General features: G+C 32.1%; 1 protein-coding gene across 13 annotated transcripts in view; it reads left to right on the top strand.

The window, feature by feature from the left end:
* Snoo (Sno oncogene) overlaps positions 1-26,186 on the top strand; it is a 589,115-nt gene that overhangs the window by 308,159 nt on the left and 254,770 nt on the right. The gene's annotated exons all lie outside the window — the stretch shown is intronic.

Raw genomic sequence — 26,186 nt, 5'->3', positions numbered from 1 at the left:
CCACAGACGTGGATTTTTTAAAGAATTTTTTGCCTCAGGCGTGTATTTTTTAATGATTTTTTTTTTCCACAGGCGTGTATATTTTAATGAATATTTTTTAAGTAATGTTTTACCACAGACGAGGATTTCTTTATATAGGCGACAAGGTGATGAGAATGGATTTTTTAACGTTTTTTTTTTTTTCAAAAAACGTTGATTTTTTATGGAATATTTTTTTACAAAAAACGTGGATATTTTAAAGAATATTTTTTTAAAAAACGTGGATTTTTTAAGAATATTTTTTAAAAAACGTGGTTTTTTTAGAATATTATATTTTAAAAAAAACCATGTTACCTATAGACCGGGACAAATTGTCGCTGGCGGCTGGTTTCGATTTTCCGCTGTACGTCTCATTGTCAACTCCCTGCTCGGGCGCCATTGATAACGAGTGGTATTTTAAAGGCCTGTCTCTATAGAAAAGTGGTCTCTATAGATGACCTGAAAGAAGCCTTTGGGAACGTCCAGGAGAATTTTATTAAAAGAGCGGAAGAAAGTTTTTAAAGGCAACAAGGAGGATGTATTTATAGACTACCAGAAGGGAGTTATTACGTTTTGGCAACAAGTATACGCCATAATTACACCATTGCCATTGATTTTGGACTAACTAGCCCATGTTTTGAGTAAATTCTTCACAGATTTCCCCAGAATTTATTTCAGTACCATTTTTGCTTTTAATTCAAACTGAGCCCCGACTGGCCTGAAACGAAATAATAAAGAAATGAAAATGGATATTAATATGCTGAACGAACCTTCAAGGCAACCAACAAGCAAGCCAACAAAGAGCCTGGCGTTCAATGGCTGTGTAAGGAGACCGACAACGACGACGTACCAAACAATGAGAAAATATACTCTGTTGTTGAAACTGGCAAGCCAATAGTGGCTGGTTGAGACAAACACCCAACACACACACACATACAAAATAGGCACAAAATGAATGAACATTTATTATTGTAGAATATTCTGAAGGCCATATAACCAACTTGTTTTTGGTTTGTTTTTGTAAATAAAAATAAGATAAAAAAAACATGAGTCTCAAGCAAAAACACATTTTCCATTAAGTAGACCAACCGATTGGATCATTCACAGCAGCCGCCACATCCTTGCACAGCCCACGACAAAACCAGCATGAAAGGATGTTTTTTGTTTCTTTCTCTGTTGGTGGGACTGACTGACTGACGATGCGGCAAAAAAAAGGATGTGTCTGTGTGCAGTTTTTACTTTTTCATGTCACAGTACAGGAAAAAGAGAAAAATAACACGTTGGCCAGAAACACAAAGGAGTGAAACGGAGGAACTGGGGAGGGGGAGAGAAAGAAGAAAGAAAAGCCAGTGAGCCAAAATAGAGGCTTTAAAGAGCGGAGCGCAGCAATAAGTTCTTTTTGTGTGTAAGTGTGGCACTGTTGGCTTTAGCTTTTTGCCACTTTTTTGTTGTTGCTGTTAATATTTTCGAATAAATATATGAAAAAAACATGATGCTATTGTTGATGTTGTTGCTAGGGATACTGATGTTGGTCCATCAAGGACATTTACAAATACACACAGTTTTACTCGGGTATTTACATAGGCATGCAATGAATGAATGAAATGTTTTTTTTTTATGTTATTTTAGACCAAACAACAGTAGACTTTGTGTATGTGTATGTGTAAGTGTGTGCGGGTATGTGTCCCTATTGCTGTCTGCTGTATGTAGCTGGATTTGTTAAAAAACTATTTTTCGTTACTTTTGTTGGATTTCGTTTAAAGATATTTTTTGTTGGGTTTTGTTTTTTTCGGAATTTGTAATGAAGATTTTTACGGACTATGGCAATACGATAAGCCGGATGGGTCGCGTGATCACAATATTTTCAGAGCTGACTTGAATTTTTCAAAATACTTTTAAGAAGTAAGAGAGAAAGAAAGCCTTTTTCGACGAACATAACGGAGTCCTTATACGAGTAATGGAGCCGAAGGGAGTTTTAATAGACGGCCAGAAGGGTGTCCTTATAATAGAACAAAATTGAGTCTCTATAGAAGAGCAGGTGGGGTCTTCATAGATGACCAGAAGGAAAACTTAATATAGACTAACTGCAGGTTAGTATTTACTCATATATATGACCAGAAGGTTGTCTTTATAGACAACCAAAGGGGACTAGCAGGAGAGTCTTTAAAGATGACCAGATTCTTTAATGATGACAAGAAAGGAGTTTGTATAGAGGACCAGATGACCAATAAAGTGTCTTCTAACCCCATCAGAAACAGGTTTTTATAGACGACCCGATGGATAACTTAAAAATCCGTTTTAAGTGGTCTATTAGGCGTTTCCAGAAGGGAGTTTTTACAGACGTTTGAATACATTTTCCAAAAAATATACACTAAAGTGTTAAAAATACGCTTTTAATCGTCTATTAGTTATTACCGAAGCTTTGGCAATTGTAGCGTATACGTTTTGACAACAATTATACGACAGAAGTATACCTTTACATTTGCTTTGTCCAGACCAGATGGGGATATTTATAAAAAGGGAGTGTTTTTACCCGGCCAAAAGCAAGTCTTTATAGTCTACCAGAAAATAGTCTTTATAAAGGACCAGAAGAAAGTCTTTATGTTCGACCAAAGGGAAACTTTATGAACGACCAGAAGGGAAGTATTTTGGATGACCAACAGAACGTATTTTTAGACGACCGAAATGGCCCTTATAATGAACCAAAACTGAGTCTCTATAAAGGACCAGGTGGGACCTTAATAGATGACCCGTAGGGAGTCTTTCTAGACGATCCCAAGGATGTTAGACTAGAAGATAAGTCTTTATAGATGACCAAAAAGGATTCATTTGTTTGTTTTGTTTTTGTTTCATTTGTTTGTTTTGTTTTTGTTACAATAACAAAAGAAATTTAAACAATATCGATAGTTGTTAAAAGTTACAGAACAGGCCTACTGAACGAAGTTTGTATAGACGAACAGAGGGGAGTCTTTTTACCCGACCACAAGAAGACGACCAGCAGGTTGCCTCTATAGACCACGTAATAATCTTTGTAGACGAATAGTAAGTAATCTCTATGGACGCCAACAAGGGTGTTTTTTTACCCGAGAAGAAAGAAGTATATATAGACTACCGTCAGGTACTTTTGTTAGACAGCCAGACGTCTGCGTAGATGACCCGGAGACCTAAATGGAGTCTTTTTACCCGATCTGAGGAATATCTTTACAGGCGATCAGAAGGGAGCTTTTATAGACGATTAAAATGATCATCTTAAAAATTTGCACTGTTGGTGTTGCCGAAGTTTCGAAATCAGTTGCGTATACGTTTTGACAACAATTATACGACCTAAGTACACTTTCGCAGTTCCGTTTGGCACTGTTAATTGTTTGAGAAAATTCTTCATGGGCTGCTGAAACTTGATATTAATATGTTGAGCAATCCTTCAACCAGCAATGTCTACATCGGACAAAACCTTCGGGTACTTCCCTCAAAAAAGTTCTTAAATTTAGATTAAGTGGAGTCTAAATGTAATTGTAGGATCGTTTTGAAACCTTTAGCGAAGGTACTCCTTGTTTGCCGGTTTAGTATTGCTGTAAATGCACAAGTAAACATTCTTCCAGATATAATGCTTCAAAAGCCTAAATAAACCTTCGGTGACCAATATAATATTTGTTGACACGATAATCGAAAGAACTGACTAACTAAATCTTGCATATCATACAATATCTCTCAAACGCATATCAATTTCTAAGAAGGTCTATATCGAACAACACTTTCGGGTACCTCCCTCACAAAAGTTCATTACTTTGCTTAAGTACAGTTAAAGCTTGTTTGAAGATTGTTCTGAAATTTTAATCAATGGTAGTCCATGCTGATATATTGTGTTTCGGGGGCTGGTTCACGCTTCTAAATTGGTTGTTTCGCGCGATAGTTATCGAAAGGAGTGACTTCCAACATTAGAATCACTTCCAAAGTGGAATGTGACTTGCGGGAATTTTAATAGCGGATAGACACTTCAACATCTTAAATGTCTTGTGATTACAAACCCGCTTACAGTTCATTTAGAAAGGGATGAGAATTTTCTCCATAGAAAACCCACCTGAAGAAAGACACCTGATAAATTCTTGTTAGAAAGTAGATTACCGTAGAAGACCTACGCTTGAATGTCTAATCTAGATTTTGATTTAAAAATTCATGGGGGCGTATACGTGTCGACAACAGTTATACGTATCCATGTCCAGCTTTAATTTCAGTAATTTTTATTCTAATAGAATTTAAACGTCAATTGTTGTTATTTAAAATTTGACACTAACAATAGTCGAGCATTTTTAAATTTATTGTTTTCAGAATATTTTGTGAAGGGCTATCGGTGTACTGATTTCTTAGCACTTTGAGGGACTATCGAGCAAGAATCATGAATTTTAAACCAATATTTTTGAACGATTTTCAGAGCAGAAATTGTTAATTTTAAATACGTTGTTTTTTAAAGACTATCATTATTGATAAATTTGCGGACAATAAAAACTATTTTTTGAGGGACTACCAAAACTCAAATCGTAGATTTTTAATTGATCAAAATTTAGTCTCTATAAAGGAGCAGATGACCAGAAGGGAGTCTTTATATACTTCCACAAGTTAGACTAGAAGATAAGTGGTCTTTATAGATGACCAATAGGGAGTCTTTATAATGGACCAGACAATCAATACGGAGTATTTATACCAGAGGCGGCTCTTTGTATACGCCCTGAAGGGCTTCTCTATGGACGAACAAAAAGGAGTTTTATGGACGAAGACAAGGCAGGTTTTATAGATGAGCAGAGGGCAGAAGGAGATGACGACGAAAAAGGGATCGTTTTTACCCGGCCAGAAAGAAGTTTTTATAGACGAAAAGAAGGCAGTATTTTTACCTGACCAGAAAGAAAATTTTAAGGCGACCAACAGGTTGTCTCTATAGACAACTATGCAATAATATTTATGGACTTCTATTCGTAGTCTTTATGGACGCCGACAAGGAAGTCTTATTAGCCGACCAGAAGAAAGTCTTTATAAACCAGCAGGTAGTTTTGTTAGACGGCCAGACGTCTTTACAGAGGACCCGACCACCAAAATGGAGTATTTTTATCCGATATGAGGCATATCTTTATAGACGACCAGAAGGTAGTTTTATAGACGATTAAAAAGATAATCATAAACAAGTAAGAACAGACTATAGTCGGACGGGGCCGACCATGTGATACCCTATACCACTATCCCTGTGCACTAGCTTTCCGGGCTAGCTGTTATAAGATGTGCATTCGAAATTTTACCAATTTTCACACAAAAGTTTTGATCAATTTAACCCGCTAAATATTATCCGATCATACCGTTGACTTGCACGCTACTTCTTCATCTCAAACCAAAACTACGTTTAAAATTTCGCGCCGATCGGACTATTATTGCGACCTACAGAGCGGCTACAAAATCGAGCAAAAATTTTGTTTTTGGTCCATTTCATCCCTTTAACATTTCACGATCATCGCCAAAAACTAATCAGTTCTATTCTGGTCCAAACCCGACCTCCATACTAAATTTCGTGACAATCGGTCCATAATTGCGGCCTCTAGCTTGATTACAATTTTTAATGGACGGACAGACGGACGGACGGACGGACGGACACACATCGCTAAATCGCTTTATCTCGTCGAGATATGAAGTTTGGTATACCACATGAGGGGTCTACGACGAATATTTCGCGGCGTTACATGAATTTTTGGGAAAACAAACTTATTATACCCTTTTCCACATTGTGGTATAGGGTATAAAAATATGCACTAATAGGTTAAAACCCCGATTTTGTTGGTCTATTGTTTGCAACCGAAGCATCGAAATCAGTTGCGTATACGTTTTGACAACAATTATACGACCTAAGTAGACTTTAGCACCGTTAATTGTTTGAAAATTGATATTAATATGTTAACCAACCCTTCAACCAGCAAGGTCTACATCGGACAAAAACTTCGGGTACTTTCCTCATAAAAGTTCTTAGCTTTCGTTTAAATAGTCGAGCATTTTTAAATATTTGTTCTTGAATATTTTGTGATGGGCGATCTGAGACTGATTTCTTAACAAAATTTTTTGAGGGACTATCTACCAAGAATCATGAATTTTAAACTAATATTTCTAACCATTTTCAGAGCAGAAATCGTTAAGTTTAAAAGCGGTTTAAAGACTATCATTGAACATATTGCGAATATTAAAAGAATACTTTTGAGGGACTATCAAAGCTCGAATCTTGGATTTTTAGAGGATATTTTTTGAATCGTGGCTTTTTATAGAATATTTTTTTGAAGTTCTATTAGACTATCAGTATTAAAAAAGAAAGACTTTTTTAAGACTATGAGACTCTCAGGATTAAAAAAAAAATATATTGTTTGAAGGACTTTCAGACTATCAAGATTTTAAAAGTATATTTGTTAATGTCTATCACACTTTCAGTATTTAAAATAAATAATTTGTGAACGATTATTAGTCTTTTAAGATTATCAGAATTTTAAAAGAATATGTTTTAAAGGCCTATCGTATCATCAGAATTTAAGAAGGGCATATTTTCTTTGAAGGACTATCAGGTAACCATGTTTATAAAACAATATTTTTTGAAGGACTATCAGGCTATCAGGATTTTAAAAGAATATTTTTCTAACTGACTATCGGATTGTCAGAATTTTAAAAGAATATTTTTGAAGAACTTTTAGATTATCAGAGCTTTAAAATAAAATTTTTGAAGGACAATATACTGATAAGAATAAAAATAAAATTTGTTGAAGGACTGTCAGACTTCCAGGATTTTTGAAGGACTGTTGGATTATCGGGATTTTAAAATAATATTTTTATTTTAACAGGATTTAAAAAAAATATGAAACGAAATTTTTTGAAGTAAATTCTGAAATGAGGACTTTAAAAGAATATTGTTTGAAAGACTGTCAGAATATCAGGATTTTAAAAGAATATTTTTGATAGACTATCGAATTATCAGGATTTTAAAATATAATTTTCTAAAGGACTATCGGATTGTTAGGATTTTAAAAGAATATATTTGAAGGTCTTTCAGATTATCAGAATTTAAAAATATATTTCTTCGAAGGAATGTGAGACTTCCAGGATTTTAAAAGAATTATTGTGAAAGATTTTCGGATTATAAGGATTTTAAAACATTGTTTTTTTTTTTTTTTTTTTTTGAATGACTATCACATTAACAGAATTTAACAGAAATAATTTTTGAAGGCCGTTTAGAAAGGATATTTTTGAAGGATATTCTGACATTAGGATATTCTGACTGAGAATATTTTTCGACGGACTATCTGGATTTTACAAAAAAATATTTTTGAAGTATTGTTAGATTATCGGAATTTTAAGAGAATTTTTTTTGAAGGACTACGAGTGTAAAACTGTTATGATCAAAGAGAATATTTTTTGAAGGACTATCGAAATATCAGGTTTTTAAAAGAATATTTTTGAAGAACTTTCAGGATTTTTAAAGAACATTTTTGAATGGCATAAAAAATGGTTTCAGAATATCTGGTTTTTAAAAGAATAGTGTTTTGAAGTACTAGAAAAAAAATGTAAATTTAAAAGAATATTTTTTATTTTTATGGACTATCATGATTTTAAAATAATATTTGTAAGGGATGTAGTATTATCAGGAATAGAAAATATTTTTGGGAGGACTATAAGGATTTTAAATCAATTTTTTACTATCAGGAGTTAAAAGAAATAATTTTTATTGTTTGAAGTAAAAAGAATATTTTTTGAAGAACTGTCAGAATATCAGAATTTTAAAAAATATTTTTTGAAGGACGCACTGTCAGCATTTGAAAGAAAATAGGAAATGGAAGAACAACATATTTTTTAAGGAGTGTCAGATAATCATGATTTTAAAAGAATATTTTTTGAATGACCATCAGGCCATCAGGATTTTAAAAGATTATTTTAGGATAACTGCCAGATTATCAGGATTTAAAAAAAAATCTTAGGGACTATCGGATAAGTAGGATTTTAAAAGAATATTTTTCTTAATATATATTTTTGATGAAATATTACAACATATAAGTGTTTAAAAGAAATAATTTTTGAAAAACTATTAAGTTGTTAGGATTAAAAAACATATTTTTTTGTAGGATTGTCAGAATATCAGGATTTTAAAAATATATTTTGCAGGACTATCTGCATTTTAAAATAATATTTTTTGAGGGACAATAGCCTGAAAGGATTAATAATAGTATTTTTTAAGGACTGTCAGACCTCCAGGATTTTAAAATAATATTTTTGAAGGAGCTTCGGATTATCAGGATTTTAAAATAATATTTTTATTTTAACAAGATTTAACAGAAATAATTTTTGAAGACTGCTATCAACTATATTTTTTAAGGATATTCTAACATCAGGATTTTAAAAGAATATTGTTTGAAGGACTTTCAGAATATCAGGATATTAAAATAATAATTTTATAGACTATCGGACTATCAGGAGTGTAAAATAATATTTTTGGAGGATTGCTAGATTATCAGAAACCTTTTTAAGGGCTATAAGGATGTTAGGATTAAAGAGATTTTTTTTTTTTGAAGGACCGTCAGATTGTCAGGATTTTAAAATAATATGTTTTTAAGGAATGTCAGATTATTAGGATCTTAAAATAATACTTTGTTAACGATTATTAGACTATCAAGATTTTAAAAGAAGATTTTTGAAGTACTATTAGAATTTAAAAATAATATTTTTTGAAGATTTGTCAAAATTTGAGAGTTTTAAAATAATATTTTTCTAAGGACTATCTGATTATCAAGACTTTAAAAGAATGTATTCTGAAAGACTATCAAACTTTCAGGATTTTGTGAAGGATTATCAGAATTGTTAAAGAATATTTTTGAAAGACTTAAAACATATTTTTTAAAAGACTATCAAACTATCGGGGTTTGAAAATCATTTTTTTTTTCGAAGTACTATCAGAGCAGAAAATGTGGATTTTTAAAGAATATTTTTTGAAAGACTATCACGATGTTAAAATAGTATTTTTAAAGGATGTCGCATTATCAGGATTTGAAGAAAATCTTTTTAGATGGACTGTCAGGCTATCAGTATTTTAAAAGAATATTTTTTGTAGGCATTTCCTTATAAATAAGCGAACATTTTTAAGTTATTTTTTAATAAAAATAGTTTTGTCCTTTTTGGCCATTTAAACTAAATTCAAAATAGAGATATTTATAATTCTATTTTTTTTTTAATTTTTTTTATTCATAATTTTACATTAAAAACATTTTGTGTACCCTTATAGAAATCAAACCTTATTCCATAAAAATAATTCTTCTTCTTTACTTTTCTTGCTCTTTATTTCTAAGATGTCTGTACAACGAACACATCTACAGTAGCATTTCAGTAAAATGTTAATGTGTTAGTGTTTTCCGTTGTTGTTGTTGTTGTTGTTGCTGCTGTTAAGCTGTTACACGTGCCGTCATTTTCCACGGAAATTCGTCTGTTGATTTTATGTTGGTTGTTGTTTTGCTGTTCTTGCTAACTGCCATGTCCTTTTTAGTGCCATCGCAGACACAAATGAAATTCATTGGGGTATGAGAAGAACCAAATACAGATTTGTTTTGGAAATTTGGCAACAGTGTACTATAGTGTTGGCAGGCATGCAGGCAGTAATGTTTTAACTAAAAATAAAAATACATTGCGGAATTTGAATTTAAATTTAGATAATATTTAATAAAAATTATATAAATTCCATATTTCTAAAAAACAACACATTTTTGAACATTCCAAAAAAGACAAGGGGAGAATTCTCTCATAATAATAAGGACGTCATAAAGCTATTTTGAAATGAATGCTATTTTATTGAAGTTTATAAAATAAATGATATTTTATTGTAGCTTATGGAGTTTTACATGGCTGAAACTCTCGAGAAATGTGTCCGTTACTTTGCTGAGGGGTTTAATCACCACCGAAATATTATATAATGCTGGACTTTCAAGGCCCAAGGAGGTTGTGCTAGCCATTGCTGCAGAGTTGTGGCCTGTCCACATTTTTTAAAAAGTTAAAATGTTTTCGATATTAGTTGGTGATAAATGTAAGACCAAATTTTTATGGGCCACGTCGGGATAATCGTAAGAAATCCAATAATATTTGTCTCTAGTCTCATTACGGCATTCCCTTCAATATTAAATTCAAATTAATTCTGTTCTCCTAGGTTGTTGTACTTTTTTTTAATACTTTAATTGTAATGCTGCTACTCTACTATAAGGTGGTGAGGTTTTTTAGTTGCCACCCTATTGTAATTACTGCTACTAGACACTAGTGGTTGTTGTTGCCGCCACTGCCGTTGTTGTAGTTTGTTATTTGTGGTGACTCTTTTTTTCTGTTGCAAATGAATGCACTTTTTTATGATACTGCAACATGCATGACATGCTCTCATGCAGTAGCTATCTAAATTAAGATAGGTGGATGCACGCATAAATGTCCGTACAGATATTATACGCAGTCAATGGACGTACAAACAAACAGGCACACACACACACTCATGTGCTTAGATATTAGCTTTGATGTTTACCGCCATGAACGCTGATTTCATTCTGGGTTGTCGTTTTTTTTCGTTCTGCAATTTTTTGCAAATTTGATGTCACTTGAGAAAATAAAGAACTTTTGCCCAAAAGAGGATAGACTCAGATCTATAAACGTGGATTTTTTAAAGATTATTTGAAAGGACAAGATCTGCTCTATAAATGTGGATTTTTAAAGAATATTTCAAAGGACAGGCTCTGCTCTATAAACGTGGATTTCAAAAGAATATTTCAAAGGACAGGTTCAGCTCTATAAACGTGGATTTTTAAAGAATATTTTAAAGGACAGGCTCAGCTCTATAAACGTGGATTTTTAAAGAATATTTTAAAGGACAGGCTCAGCTCTATAAACGTGGATTTTTAAAGAATATTTTAAAGGACAGGCTCAGCTCTATAAACGTGGATTTTTAAAGGATTTTATAAAAGCTGGCCTCAGCTCTATAAACGTGGATTTTTAAAGAATATTTTAAAGGACAGGCTCAGCTCTATAAACGTGGATTTTTAAAGAATATTTTAAAGGACAGGCTCTGCTCTATAAACGTGGATTTTTAAAGGATTTTATAAAAGCTGGCCTCAGCTCTATAAACGTGGATTTTTAAAGAATATTTTAAAGGACAGGCTCAGCTCTATAAACGTGGATTTTTAAAGGATTTTATAAAAGCTGGCCTCAGCTCTATAAACGTGGATTTTTAAAGAATATTTTAAAGGACAGGCTCAGCTCTATAAACGTGGATTTTTAAAGGATTTTATAAAAGCTGGCCTCAGCTCTATAAATGTGAATTTTAAGAGAATATTTTAAAGGACAGGCTCAGCTCTATAAATGTGAATTTTAAGAGAATATTTTAAAGGACAGGCTCAGCTCTATAAACGTGGATTTTTAAAGGATTTTATAAAAGCTGGCCTCAGCTCTATAAACGTGGATTTTTAAAGGATTTTATAAAAGCTGGCCTCAGCTCTATAAATGTGAATTTTAAGAGAATATTTCAAAGGACATGCTTTGCTCTATAAAAGTGGATTTTTAAATAAAATTTCAAAAGTGGATTTTTAAAGAGTATTCCAAAGGACGCGCTCTGCTCTATAAACGAGGATTTTTTAAGAAGATTCCAAAGGACTTGCAATGCTCTAAATATTTGGATTTTTTAAAAATATTTGGAAGGACGTGCTCTGCTCTATAAACGTGAGTTTTTAATGGATATTTGAAAGGACATACTCTGCTCTATAAACGTGAATTTTTAAAGAAAATTTCAAAGGACATGCTTTGCTCTATAAACGTGGATTTTTAAAGAATATTTTAAAGGACAGGCTCAGCTCTATAAACATGGATTTTTAAAGAATATTTTAAAGGACAGGCTCAGCTCTATAAACGTGGATTTTTAAAGAATATTTTAAAGGACATGCTCTGCTCTATAAACGTGGATTTTTTAAAGAATATTTCAAATGACAAGCTCAGCTCTATAAACGTGGATTTTTTAAAGAATATTTCAAATGACAAGCTCAGCTCTATAAACGTGGATTTTTTAAAAAATATTTCAAATGACAAGCTCAGCTCTATAAACGTGGATTTTTTAAAGAATATTTCAAATGACAAGCTCAGCTCTATAAACGTGGATTTTTAAAGAATATTTCAGAGGACATGGTCTGCTCTATAAACGTGTATTTTTAAAGAATATTTTAATGGACAGGCTCAGCTCTATAAACGTGGATTTTTAAAGAATATTTTAAAGGACAGGCTCAGCTCTATAAACGTGGATTTTTAAAGAATATTTCAGAGGACATGGCCTGCTCTATAAACGTGTATTTTTAAAGAATATTTTAATGGACAGGCTCAGCTCTATAAACGTGGATTTTTAAAGAATATTTTAAAGGACAGGCTCAGCTCTATAAACGTGGATTTTTAAAGAATATTTTGAAGGACAGGCTCAGCTCTATAAACGTGGATTTTTAAAGAATATTACAAAAGATAGGCTCTGCTCTATAAAGGTGGATTTTTAGAGAATATTACAAAGGACATGCTCTGCTCTATAAACGTGGATTTTTAAAGAATATTTCAAAGGGCAGGCTCTGCTCTATAAAGGTGGATTTTTAGAGAATATTTCAAAGGACATGCTCTGCTCTATAAACGTGGATTTTTAAAGAATATTTCAAAGGGCAGGCTCAGATCTATAAACGTGGATTTTTAAAGGACATGCTCAGCTCTATAAACGTGGATTTTTAAAGAATATTTTAAAGGACAGGCCCAGCTCTATAAACGTGGATTTTTAAAGAATATTTTAAAGGACAGGCTCAGCTCTATAAACGTGGATTTTTAAAGAATATTTTAAAGGACAGGCTCAGCTCTATAAACGTGGATTTTTAAAGAATATTTTAAAGGACAGGCCCAGCTCTATAAACGTGGATTTTTAAAGAATATTTTAAAGGACAGGCTCAGCTCTATAAACGTGGATTTTTAAAGAATATTTTAAAGGACAGGCTCAGCTCTATAAACGTGGATTTTTAAAGAATATTTTAAAGGACAGGCTCAGCTCTATAAACGTGGATTTTTAAAGAATATTTTAAAGGACAGGCTCAGCTCTATAAACGTGGATTTTTAAAGAATATTTTAAAGGACAGGCTCAGCTCTATAAACGTGGATTTTTAAATAATATTTCAAAGGACAGGCTCAGCTCTATAAACGTGGAATTTTAAATAATATTTCAAAGGACACTCTGCTCTATAAACGTGGATTTTTAAAGAATATTTCAAAGGACAGGCTCAGCTCTATAAACGTGGAATTTTAAATAATATTTCAAAGGACACTCTGCTCTATAAACGTGGATTTTTAAAGAATATTTTAAAGGACAGGCTCAGCTCTATAAACGTGGATTTTTAAAGAATATTTTAAAGGACAGGCTCAGCTCTATAAACGTGGATTTTTAAAGAATATTTTAAAGGACAGGCTCAGCTCTATAAACGTGGATTTTCATAGAATATTTTAAAAAACAGGCTCAGCTCTATAAACGTGGATTTTTAAAGAATATTTTAAAGGACAGGCTCAGCTCTATAAACGTGGATTTTTAAAGAATATTTTAAAGGACAGGCTCAGCTCTATAAACGTGGATTTTTAAAGAATATTTTAAAGGACAGGCTCAGCTCTATAAACGTGGATTTTTAAAGAATATTTTAAAGGACAGGCTCAGCTCTATAAACGTGGATTTTTAAAGAATATTTTAAAGGACAGGCTCAGCTCTATAAACGTGGATTTTTAAAGAATATTTTAAAGGACAGGCTCAGCTCTATAAACGTGGATTTTTAAAGAATATTTTAAAGGACAGGCTCAGCTCTATAAACGTGGATTTTTAAAGAATATTTTAAAGGACAGGCTCAGCTCTATAAACGTGGATTTTAAAGAATATTTTAAAGGACAGGCTCAGCTCTATAAACGTGGATTTTTAAAGAATATTTTAAAGGACAGGCTCAGCTCTATAAACGTGGATTTTTAAAGAATATTTTAAAGGACAGGCTCAGCTCTATAAACGTGGATTTTTAAAGAATATTTTAAAGGACAGGCTCAGCTCTATAAACGTGGATTTTTAAAGAATATTTTAAAGGACAGGCTCAGCTCTATAAACGTGGATTTTTAAAGAATATTTTAAAGGACAGGCTCAGCTCTATAAACGTGGATTTTTAAAGAATATTTTAAAGGACAGGCTCAGCTCTATAAACGTGGATTTTTAAAGAGTATTTTAAAGGACAGGCTCAGCTCTATAAACGTGGATTTTCATAGAATATTTTAAAAAACAGGCTCAGCTCTATAAACGTGGATTTTTAAAGAATATTTTAAAGGACAGGCTCAGCTCTATAAACGTGGATTTTTAAAGAATATTTTAAAGGACAGGCTCAGCTCTATAAACGTGGATTTTTAAAGAATATTTTAAAGGACAGGCTCAGCTCTATAAACGTGGATTTTTAAAGAATATTTTAAAGGACAGGCTCAGCTCTATAAACGTGGATTTTTAAAGAATATTTTAAAGGACAGGCTCAGCTCTATAAACGTGGATTTTTAAAGAATATTTTAAAGGACAGGCTCAGCTCTATAAACGTGGATTTTCATAGAATATTTTAAAAACAGGCTCAGCTCTATAAACGTGGATTTTTAAAGAATATTTTAAAGGACAGGCTCAGCTCTATAAACGTGGATTTTTAAAGAATATTTTAAAGGACAGGCTCAGCTCTATAAACGTGGATTTTTAAAGAATATTTTAAAGGACAGGCTCAGCTCTATAAACGTGGATTTTTAAAGAATATTTTAAAGGACAGGCTCAGCTCTATAAACGTGGATTTTCATAGAATATTTAAAAAACAGGCTCAGCTCTATAAACGTGGATTTTTAAAGAATATTTTAAAGGACAGGCTCAGCTCTATAAACGTGGATTTTCATAGAATATTTTAAAAAACAGGCTCAGCTCTATAAACGTGGATTTTTAAAGAATATTTTAAAGGACAGGCTCAGCTCTATAAACGTGGATTTTTAAAGAATATTTTAAAGGACAGGCTCAGCTCTATAAACGTGGATTTTTAAAGAATATTTTAAAGGACAGGCTCAGCTCTATAAACGTGGATTTTTAAAGAATATTTTAAAGGACAGGCTCAGCTCTATAAACGTGGATTTTCATAGAATATTTTAAAAAACAGGCTCAGCTCTATAAACGTGGATTTTTAAAGAATATTTTAAAGGACAGGCCCAGCTCTATAAACGTGGATTTTTAAAGAATATTTTAAAGGACAGGCTCAGCTCTATAAACGTGGATTTTTAAAGAATATTTTAAAGGACAGGCTCAGCTCTATAAACGTGGATTTTTAAAGAATATTTTAAAGGACAGGCTCAGCTCTATAAACGTGGATTTTTAAAGAATATTTTAAAGGACAGGCTCAGCTCTATAAACGTGGATTTTTAAAGAATATTTTAAAGGACAGGCTCAGCTCTATAAACGTGGATTTTTAAAGAATATTTTAAAGGACAGGCTCAGCTCTATAAACGTGGATTTTTAAAGAATATTTTAAAGGACAGGCTCAGCTCTATAAACGTGGATTTTTAAAGAATATTTTAAAGGACAGGCTCAGCTCTATAAACGTGGATTTTAAAGAATATTTTAAAGGACAGGCTCAGCTCTATAAACGTGGATTTTTAAAGAATATTTTAAAGGACAGGCTCAGCTCTATAAACGTGGATTTTTAAAGAATATTTTAAAGGACAGGCTCAGCTCTATAAACGTGGATTTTTAAAGAATATTTTAAAGGACAGGCTCAGCTCTATAAACGTGGATTTTTAAAGAATATTTTAAAGGACAGGCTCAGCTCTATAAACGTGGATTTTTAAAGAATATTTTAAAGGACAGGCTCAGCTCTATAAACGTGGATTTTTAAAGAATATTTTAAAGGACAGGCTCAGCTCTATAAACGTGGATTTTTAAAGAATATTTTAAAGGACAGGCTCAGCTCTATAAACGTGGATTTTTAAAGAATATTTTAAAGGACAGGCTCAGCTCTATAAACGTGGATTTTTAAAGAGTATTTTAAAGGACAGGCTCAGCTCTATAAACGTGGATTTTCATAGAATATTTTAAAAAACAGGCTCAGCTCTATAAACGTGGATTTTTAAAGAATATTTTAAAGGACAGGCTCAGCTCTATAAACGTGGATTTTTAAAGAATATTTTAAAGGACAGGCTCAGCTCTATAAACGTGGATTTTTAAAGAATATTTTAAAGGACAGGCTCAGCTCTATAAACGTGGATTTTTAAAGAATATTTTAAAGGACAGGCTCAGCTCTATAAACGTGGATTTTTAAAGAATATTTTAAAGGACAGGCTCAGCTCTATAAACGTGGATTTTTAAAGAATATTTTAAAGGACAGGCTCAGCTCTATAAACGTGGATTTTTAAAGAATATTTTAAAGGACAGGCTCAGCTCTATAAACGTGGATTTTCATAGAATATTTTAAAAAACAGGCTCAGCTCTATAAACGTGGATTTTTAAAGAATATTTTAAAGGACAGGCTCAGCTCTATAAACGTGGATTTTTAAAGAATATTTTAAAGGACAGGCTCAGCTCTATAAACGTGGATTTTTAAAGAATATTTTAAAGGACAGGCTCAGCTCTATAAACGTGGATTTTTAAAGAATATTTTAAAGGACAGGCTCAGCTCTATAAACGTGGATTTTCATAGAATATTTTAAAAAACAGGCTCAGCTCTATAAACGTGGATTTTTAAAGAATATTTTAAAGGACAGGCTCAGCTCTATAAACGTGGATTTTCATAGAATATTTTAAAAAACAGGCTCAGCTCTATAAACGTGGATTTTTAAAGAATATTTTAAAGGACAGGCTCAGCTCTATAAACGTGGATTTTTAAAGAATATTTTAAAGGACAGGCTCAGCTCTATAAACGTGGATTTTTAAAGAATATTTTAAAGGACAGGCTCAGCTCTATAAACGTGGATTTTTAAAGAATATTTTAAAGGACAGGCTCAGCTCTATAAACGTGGATTTTCATAGAATATTTTAAAAAACAGGCTCAGCTCTATAAACGTGGATTTTTAAAGAATATTTTAAAGGACAGGCTCAGCTCTATAAACGTGGATTTTTAAAGAATATTTTAAAGGACAGGCTCAGCTCTATAAACGTGGATTTTCATAGAATATTTTAAAAAACAGGCTCAGCTCTATAAACGTGGATTTTTAAAGAATATTTTAAAGGACAGGCTCAGCTCTATAAACGTGGATTTTCATAGAATATTTTAAAAAACAGGCTCAGCTCTATAAACGTGGATTTTTAAAGAATATTTTAAAGGACAGGCTCAGCTCTATAAACGTGGATTTTTAAAGAATATTTTAAAGGACAGGCTCAGCTCTATAAACGTGGATTTTTAAAGAATATTTTAAAGGACAGGCTCAGCTCTATAAACGTGGATTTTCATAGAATATTTTAAAAAACAGGCTCAGCTCTATAAACGTGGATTTTTAAAGAATATTTTAAAGGACAGGCTCAGCTCTATAAACGTGGATTTTCATAGAATATTTTAAAAAACAGGCTCAGCTCTATAAACGTGGATTTTTAAAGAATATTTTAAAGGACAGGCTCAGCTCTATAAACGTGGATTTTTAAAGAATATTTTAAAGGACAGGCTCAGCTCTATAAAGGTGGATTTTTAAAGAATATTTTAAAGGACAGGCTCAGCTCTATAAACGTGGATTTTTAAAGAATATTTTAAAGGACAGGCTCAGCTCTATAAACGTGGATTTTTAAAGAATATTTTAAAGGACAGGCTCAGCTCTATAAACGTGGATTTTTAAAGAATATTTTAAAGGACAGGCTCAGCTCTATAAACGTGGATTTTTAAAGAATATTTTAAAGGACAGGCTCAGCTCTATAAACGTGGATTTTTAAAGAATATTTTAAAGGACAGGCTCAGCTCTATAAACGTGGATTTTTAAAGAATATTTTAAAGGACAGGCTCAGCTCTATAAACGTGGATTTTCATAGAATATTTTAAAAAACAGGCTCAGCTCTATAAACGTGGATTTTTAAAGAATATTTTAAAGGACAGGCTCAGCTCTATAAACGTGGATTTTTAAAGAATATTTTAAAGGACAGGCTCAGCTCTATAAACGTGGATTTTTAAAGAATATTTTAAAGGACAGGCTCAGCTCTATAAACGTGGATTTTTAAAGAATATTTTAAAGGACAGGCTCAGCTCTATAAACGTGGATTTTTAAAGAATATTTTAAAGGACAGGCTCAGCTCTATAAACGTGGATTTTTAAAGAATATTTTAAAGGACAGGCTCAGCTCTATAAACGTGGATTTTTAAAGAATATTTTAAAGGACAGGCTCAGCTCTATAAACGTGGATTTTTAAAGAATATTTTAAAGGACAGGCTCAGCTCTATAAACGTGGATTTTTAAAGAATATTTTAAAGGACAGGCTCAGCTCTATAAACGTGGATTTTTAAAGAATATTTTAAAGGACAGGCTCAGCTCTATAAACGTGGATTTTTAAAGAATATTTTAAAGGACAGGCTCAGCTCTATAAACGTGGATTTTCATAGAATATTTTAAAAAACAGGCTCAGCTCTATAAACGTGGATTTTTAAAGAATATTTTAAAGGACAGGCTCAGCTCTATAAACGTGGATTTTTAAAGAATATTTTAAAGGACAGGCTCAGCTCTATAAACGTGGATTTTTAAAGAATATTTTAAAGGACAGGCTCAGCTCTATAAACGTGGATTTTTAAAGAATATTTTAAAGGACAGGCTCAGCTCTATAAACGTGGATTTTTAAAGAATATTTTAAAGGACAGGCTCAGCTCTATAAACGTGGATTTTCATAGAATATTTTAAAAAACAGGCTCAGCTCTATAAACGTGGATTTTTAAAGAATATTTTAAAGGACAGGCTCAGCTCTATAAACGTGGATTTTTAAAGAATATTTTAAAGGACAGGCTCAGCTCTATAAACGTGGATTTTTAAAGAATATTTTAAAGGACAGGCTCAGCTCTATAAACGTGGATTTTTAAAGAATATTTTAAAGGACAGGCTCAGCTCTATAAACGTGGATTTTTAAAGAATATTTTAAAGGACAGGCTCAGCTCTATAAACGTGGATTTTTAAAGAATATTTTAAAGGACAGGCTCAGCTCTATAAACGTGGATTTTTAAAGAATATTTTAAAGGACAGGCTCAGCTCTATAAACGTGGATTTTTAAAGAATATTTTAAAGGACAGGCTCAGCTCTATAAACGTGGATTTTTAAAGAATATTTTAAAGGACAGGCTCAGCTCTATAAACGTGGATTTTTAAAGAATATTTTAAAGGACAGGCTCAGCTCTATAAACGTGGATTTTTAAAGAATATTTTAAAGGACAGGCTCAGCTCTATAAACGTGGATTTTTAAAGAATATTTTAAAGGACAGGCTCAGCTCTATAAACGTGGATTTTTAAAGAATATTTTAAAGGACAGGCTCAGCTCTATAAACGTGGATTTTTAAAGAATATTTTAAAGGACAGGCTCAGCTCTATAAACGTGGATTTTTAAAGAATATTTTAAAGGACAGGCTCAGCTCTATAAACGTGGATTTTCATAGAATATTTTAAAAAACAGGCTCAGCTCTATAAACGTGGATTTTTAAAGAATATTTTAAAGGACAGGCTCAGCTCTATAAACGTGGATTTTTAAAGAATATTTTAAAGGACAGGCTCAGCTCTATAAACGTGGATTTTTAAAGAATATTTTAAAGGACAGGCTCAGCTCTATAAACGTGGATTTTTAAAGAATATTTTAAAGGACAGGCTCAGCTCTATAAACGTGGATTTTTAAAGAATATTTTAAAGGACAGGCTCAGCTCTATAAACGTGGATTTTCATAGAATATTTTAAAAAACAGGCTCAGCTCTATAAACGTGGATTTTTAAAGAATATTTTAAAGGACAGGCTCAGCTCTATAAACGTGGATTTTTAAAGAATATTTTAAAGGACAGGCTCAGCTCTATAAACGTGGATTTTTAAAGAATATTTTAAAGGACAGGCTCAGCTCTATAAACGTGGATTTTTAAAGAATATTTTAAAGGACAGGCTCAGCTCTATAAACGTGGATTTTTAAAGAATATTTTAAAGGACAGGCTCAGCTCTATAAACGTGGATTTTTAAAGAATATTTTAAAGGACAGGCTCAGCTCTATAAACGTGGATTTTTAAAGAATATTTTAAAGGACAGGCTCAGCTCTATAAACGTGGATTTTTAAAGAATATTTTAAAGGACAGGCTCAGCTCTATAAACGTGGATTTTTAAAGAATATTTTAAAGGACAGGCTCAGCTCTATAAACGTGGATTTTTAAAGAATATTTTAAAGGACAGGCTCAGCTCTATAAACGTGGATTTTTAAAGAATATTTTAAAGGACAGGCTCAGCTCTATAAACGTGGATTTTCATAGAATATTTTAAAAGACAGGCTCAGCTCTATAAACGTGGATTTTTAAAGAATATTTTAAAGGACAGGCTCAGCTCTATAAACGTGGATTTTTAAAGAATATTTTAAAGGACAGGCTCAGCTCTATAAACGTGGATTTTTAAAGAATATTTTAAAGGACAGGCTCAGCTCTATAAACGTGGATTTTTAAAGAATATTTTAAAGGACAGGCTCAGCTCTATAAACGTGGATTTTTAAAGAATATTTTAAAGGACAGGCTCAGCTCTATAAACGTGGATTTTTAAAGAATATTTTAAAGGACAGGCTCAGCTCTATAAACGTGGATTTTTAAAGAATATTTTAAAGGACAGGCTCAGCTCTATAAACGTGGATTTTTAAAGAATATTTTAAAGGACAGGCTCAGCTCTATAAACGTGGATTTTCATAGAATATTTTAAAAAACAGGCTCAGCTCTATAAACGTGGATTTTTAAAGAATATTTTAAAGGACAGGCTCAGCTCTATAAACGTGGATTTTTAAAGAATATTTTAAAGGACAGGCTCAGCTCTATAAACGTGGATTTTTAAAGAATATTTTAAAGGACAGGCTCAGCTCTATAAACGTGGATTTTTAAAGAATATTTTAAAGGACAGGCTCAGCTCTATAAACGTGGATTTTTAAAGAATATTTTAAAGGACAGGCTCAGCTCTATAAACGTGGATTTTCATAGAATATTTTAAAAAACAGGCTCAGCTCTATAAACGTGGATTTTTAAAGAATATTTTAAAGGACAGGCTCAGCTCTATAAACGTGGATTTTTAAAGAATATTTTAAAGGACAGGCTCAGCTCTATAAACGTGGATTTTTAAAGAATATTTTAAAGGACAGGCTCAGCTCTATAAACGTGGATTTTTAAAGAATATTTTAAAGGACAGGCTCAGCTCTATAAACGTGGATTTTTAAAGAATATTTTAAAGGACAGGCTCAGCTCTATAAACGTGGATTTTTAAAGAATATTTTAAAGGACAGGCTCAGCTCTATAAACGTGGATTTTTAAAGAATATTTTAAAGGACAGGCTCAGCTCTATAAACGTGGATTTTTAAAGAATATTTTAAAGGACAGGCTCAGCTCTATAAACGTGGATTTTTAAAGAATATTTTAAAGGACAGGCTCAGCTCTATAAACGTGGATTTTTAAAGAATATTTTAAAGGACAGGCTCAGCTCTATAAACGTGGATTTTTAAAGAATATTTTAAAGGACAGGCTCAGCTCTATAAACGTGGATTTTTAAAGAATATTTTAAAGGACAGGCTCAGCTCTATAAACGTGGATTTTTAAAGAATATTTTAAAGGACAGGCTCAGCTCTATAAACGTGGATTTTTAAAGAATATTTTAAAGGACAGGCTCAGCTCTATAAACGTGGATTTTTAAAGAATATTTTAAAGGACAGGCTCAGCTCTATAAACGTGGATTTTCATAGAATATTTTAAAAAACAGGCTCAGCTCTATAAACGTGGATTTTTAAAGAATATTTTAAAGGACAGGCTCAGCTCTATAAACGTGGATTTTTAAAGAATATTTTAAAGGACAGGCTCAGCTCTATAAACGTGGATTTTTAAAGAATATTTTAAAGGACAGGCTCAGCTCTATAAACGTGGATTTTTAAAGAATATTTTAAAGGACAGGCTCAGCTCTATAAACGTGGATTTTTAAAGAATATTTTAAAGGACAGGCTCAGCTCTATAAACGTGGATTTTTAAAGAATATTTTAAAGGACAGGCTCAGCTCTATAAACGTGGATTTTTAAAGAATATTTTAAAGGACAGGCTCAGCTCTATAAACGTGGATTTTCATAGAATATTTTAAAAAACAGGCTCAGCTCTATAAACGTGGATTTTTAAAGAATATTTTAAAGGACAGGCTCAGCTCTATAAACGTGGATTTTTAAAGAATATTTTAAAGGACAGGCTCAGCTCTATAAACGTGGATTTTTAAAGAATATTTTAAAGGACAGGCTCAGCTCTATAAACGTGGATTTTTAAAGAATATTTTAAAGGACAGGCTCAGCTCTATAAACGTGGATTTTTAAAGAATATTTTAAAGGACAGGCTCAGCTCTATAAACGTGGATTTTCATAGAATATTTTAAAAAACAGGCTCAGCTCTATAAACGTGGATTTTTAAAGAATATTTTAAAGGACAGGCTCAGCTCTATAAACGTGGATTTTTAAAGAATATTTTAAAGGACAGGCTCAGCTCTATAAACGTGGATTTTTAAAGAATATTTTAAAGGACAGGCTCAGCTCTATAAACGTGGATTTTTAAAGAATATTTTAAAGGACAGGCTCAGCTCTATAAACGTGGATTTTTAAAGAATATTTTAAAGGACAGGCTCAGCTCTATAAACGTGGATTTTTAAAGAATATTTTAAAGGACAGGCTCAGCTCTATAAACGTGGATTTTTAAAGAATATTTTAAAGGACAGGCTCAGCTCTATAAACGTGGATTTTTAAAGAATATTTTAAAGGACAGGCTCAGCTCTATAAACGTGGATTTTTAAAGAATATTTTAAAGGACAGGCTCAGCTCTATAAACGTGGATTTTTAAAGAATATTTTAAAGGACAGGCTCAGCTCTATAAACGTGGATTTTTAAAGAATATTTTAAAGGACAGGCTCAGCTCTATAAACGTGGATTTTTAAAGAATATTTTAAAGGACAGGCTCAGCTCTATAAACGTGGATTTTTAAAGAATATTTTAAAGGACAGGCTCAGCTCTATAAACGTGGATTTTTAAAGAATATTTTAAAGGACAGGCTCAGCTCTATAAACGTGGATTTTTAAAGAATATTTTAAAGGACAGGCTCAGCTCTATAAACGTGGATTTTCATAGAATATTTTAAAAGGACAGGCTCAGCTCTATAAACGTGGATTTTTAAAGAATATTTTAAAGGACAGGCTCAGCTCTATAAACGTGGATTTTTAAAGAATATTTTAAAGGACAGGCTCAGCTCTATAAACGTGGATTTTTAAAGAATATTTTAAAGGACAGGCTCAGCTCTATAAACGTGGATTTTTAAAGAATATTTTAAAGGACAGGCTCAGCTCTATAAACGTGGATTTTTAAAGAATATTTTAAAGGACAGGCTCAGCTCTATAAACGTGGATTTTCATAGAATATTTTAAAAAACAGGCTCAGCTCTATAAACGTGGATTTTTAAAGAATATTTTAAAGGACAGGCTCAGCTCTATAAACGTGGATTTTTAAAGAATATTTTAAAGGACAGGCTCAGCTCTATAAACGTGGATTTTTAAAGAATATTTTAAAGGACAGGCTCAGCTCTATAAACGTGGATTTTTAAAGAATATTTTAAAGGACAGGCTCAGCTCTATAAACGTGGATTTTTAAAGAATATTTTAAAGGACAGGCTCAGCTCTATAAACGTGGATTTTTAAAGAATATTTTAAAGGACAGGCTCAGCTCTATAAACGTGGATTTTTAAAGAATATTTTAAAGGACAGGCTCAGCTCTATAAACGTGGATTTTTAAAGAATATTTTAAAGGACAGGCTCAGCTCTATAAACGTGGATTTTTAAAGAATATTTTAAAGGACAGGCTCAGCTCTATAAACGTGGATTTTTAAAGAATATTTTAAAGGACAGGCTCAGCTCTATAAACGTGGATTTTTAAAGAATATTTTAAAGGACAGGCTCAGCTCTATAAACGTGGATTTTTAAAGAATATTTTAAAGGACAGGCTCAGCTCTATAAACGTGGATTTTTAAAGAATATTTTAAAGGACAGGCTCAGCTCTATAAACGTGGATTTTTAAAGAATATTTTAAAGGACAGGCTCAGCTCTATAAACGTGGATTTTTAAAGAATATTTTAAAGGACAGGCTCAGCTCTATAAACGTGGATTTTTAAAGAATATTTTAAAGGACAGGCTCAGCTCTATAAACGTGGATTTTTAAAGAATATTTTAAAGGACAGGCTCAGCTCTATAAACGTGGATTTTTAAAGAATATTTTAAAGGACAGGCTCAGCTCTATAAACGTGGATTTTTAAAGAATATTTTAAAGGACAGGCTCAGCTCTATAAACGTGGATTTTTAAAGAATATTTTAAAGGACAGGCTCAGCTCTATAAACGTGGATTTTTAAAGAATATTTTAAAGGACAGGCTCAGCTCTATAAACGTGGATTTTTAAAGAATATTTTAAAGGACAGGCTCAGCTCTATAAACGTGGATTTTTAAAGAATATTTTAAAGGACAGGCTCAGCTCTATAAACGTGGATTTTTAAAGAATATTTTAAAGGACAGGCTCAGCTCTATAAACGTGGATTTTTAAAGAATATTTTAAAGGACAGGCTCAGCTCTATAAACGTGGATTTTCATAGAATATTTTAAAAAACAGGCTCAGCTCTATAAACGTGGATTTTTAAAGAATATTTTAAAGGACAGGCTCAGCTCTATAAACGTGGATTTTTAAAGAATATTTTAAAGGACAGGCTCAGCTCTATAAACGTGGATTTTTAAAGAATATTTTAAAGGACAGGCTCAGCTCTATAAACGTGGATTTTTAAAGAATATTTTAAAGGACAGGCTCAGCTCTATAAACGTGGATTTTCATAGAATATTTTAAAAAACAGGCTCAGCTCTATAAACGTGGATTTTTAAAGAATATTTTAAAGGACAGGCTCAGCTCTATAAACGTGGATTTTCAAAGAATATTTTAAAAGACAGGCTCAGCTCTATAAACGTGGATTTTTAAAGAATATTTTAAAGGACAGGCTCAGCTCTATAAACGTGGATTTTTAAAGAATATTTTAAAGGACAGGCTCAGCTCTATAAACGTGGATTTTTAAAGAATATTTTAAAGGACAGGCTCAGCTCTATAAACGTGGATTTTTAAAGAATATTTTAAAGGACAGGCTCAGCTCTATAAACGTGGATTTTCATAGAATATTTTAAAAGACAGGCTCAGCTCTATAAACGTGGATTTTTAAAGAATATTTTAAAGGACAGGCTCAGCTCTATAAACGTGGATTTTTAAAGAATATTTTAAAGGACAGGCTCAGCTCTATAAACGTGGATTTTTATAGAATATTTTAAAAGACAGGCTCAGCTCTATAAACGTGGATTTTTAAAGAATATTTTAAAGGACAGGCTCAGCTCTATAAACGTGGATTTTCATAGAATATTTTAAAAGACAGGCTCAGCTCTATAAACGTGGATTTTTAAAGAATATTTTAAAGGACAGGCTCAGCTCTATAAACGTGGATTTTTAAAGAATATTTTAAAGGACAGGCTCAGCTCTATAAACGTGGATTTTTAAAGAATATTTTAAAGGACAGGCTCAGCTCTATAAACGTGGATTTTCATAGAATATTTTAAAAAACAGGCTCAGCTCTATAAACGTGGATTTTTAAAGAATATTTTAAAGGACAGGCTCAGCTCTATAAACGTGGATTTTCATAGAATATTTTAAAAAACAGGCTCAGCTCTATAAACGTGGATTTTTAAAGAATATTTTAAAGGACAGGCTCAGCTCTATAAACGTGGATTTTTAAAGAATATTTTAAAGGACAGGCTCAGCTCTATAAACGTGGATTTTTAAAGAATATTTTAAAGGACAGGCTCAGCTCTATAAACGTGGATTTT

Source organism: Musca autumnalis, unplaced genomic scaffold (genome assembly GCF_047663935.1).
Source record: "Musca autumnalis isolate F117 unplaced genomic scaffold, ASM4766393v1 scaffold_2, whole genome shotgun sequence".
Classification (NCBI taxonomy): Eukaryota; Metazoa; Arthropoda; class Insecta; order Diptera; family Muscidae; genus Musca; species Musca autumnalis.
Note: the sequence above shows the minus strand (reverse complement) of the source record. Positions and strands in the feature narration are given on the sequence as shown.